This window comes from Dioscorea cayenensis, chromosome 15 (assembly GCF_009730915.1).
Source record: "Dioscorea cayenensis subsp. rotundata cultivar TDr96_F1 chromosome 15, TDr96_F1_v2_PseudoChromosome.rev07_lg8_w22 25.fasta, whole genome shotgun sequence".
NCBI lineage: Eukaryota > Viridiplantae > Streptophyta > Magnoliopsida > Dioscoreales > Dioscoreaceae > Dioscorea > Dioscorea cayenensis.
The window spans coordinates 19,333,104-19,334,415 of NC_052485.1; the positions used below are offsets into that span (position 1 = coordinate 19,333,104).

A 1,312-nucleotide genomic window follows, 5' to 3' on the forward strand; every position below is an offset into this window, starting at 1 on the left:
AGAGGGGTATTCTTGGATCGACATGCCAAGAAATTGGATGTCTGTAGCCAAATCTTAAGGATAGACTTAGGGTAAGTGTGTCCTTATTGCGGGATTTCCCTATACTTAATGGAATCATTGGAATGTGATTAGGGAGAGATCCTTATTAACATTCGTATGGGATTAGGGTTCAATCGCCGAGAAATTGGAATTGGACTAATCTTGAGATCCTTCGGTATAAATCACCCCTACCTTCCTATTACTTTGCATCTAGGTATCATGATGACCCGTCAAGGGGATCGTCATCCCTAGCCCTTTTTATCTCATCATTGCTCTTGTGATCTCCTGTGTTTCTTATAATTTTTATTCTTGAGAGTTGTTTATAATATTGCACTTGTTGGAGTAGTAAATCATGCTTCAGTTGTAAGGTTAGATAATAGGTGATGGAGGAGTAATAGGAGCTCTTTAACCCCATGGAATACAACTCCTGTGTCACTCACAGGGTATTACTTGGGGATCCCGTGCACTTGTGGGTAAGCAATCATGCAGGAACCATCCAATCAAGCTAAAATAGAAGTTGAAGGGTCTGACAATATAGCAGAGTATAATGAACAACGAGAACACTTTCTAACTATACCAGACCCTCAGTTTGGAGCACACAATCTAGTATTGTGTGACCCCCGATTACAGCTCCAAATTTTGAGCTAAAGCCGGCATTCATCCAGATGATTAAGTAGTCAGCTCAGTTCAATGGTTTGGTCGATGAGGATCCAAACATTCATATTGAAAACTTCTTGGAAGTTTGTGACTTACTGAAGATCAATGGAGTTTCAGATGATGCTATCAGATTGAGGGCTTTCCCATTTTCTCTCAATGGAAGAGCCAAGCAGTGGCTTCATTCCTTGCCAAAGGCATCCATCTTGACTTGGAATGAGATGGTCAAAGCTTTCCTTGCAAGATACTTCCCTCCGTGAAAGTCGGCAAAGCATCATAATGAGATATCTTTGTTTGTTCAGATGGAGCTTGAATCCTTGTTTGAGACGTTGGAGCGATTCAAGAATCTCTTGCGGAAGTGTCCATAACACGGATTTCCCGAATTGATGATTATTCAAACTTTTTACAACTGGTTGAATCCAAGTACAAGACATCTTCAAGATACCCCCGCAGAAGGTACAATGGGGAGCAAGACCCCTAATGAAGCCCGACAGTTGGTAGAAGAAATAGTCATGAAGAGCTACCAATGGAATGCAAGGAAAAGGAAGAAAGTGGCCGGACTCCATGAGATCGATGCGGTTACATCTTTGGCAGACCAAGTAGAGGCATTGTGCAAGAA

General features: G+C 41.8%; 1 non-coding gene across 1 annotated transcript; it reads right to left on the reverse strand.

Moving 5' to 3' along the window:
• Nucleotides 1-963: 963 nt before the first annotated feature.
• Nucleotides 964-1,069, reverse strand: LOC120278322. Its single transcript, XR_005541658.1, has one exon. It is a non-coding gene; the product is annotated as a small nucleolar RNA R71 (small nucleolar RNA).
• Between the last annotated feature and the right edge of the window lie 243 nt (nucleotides 1,070-1,312).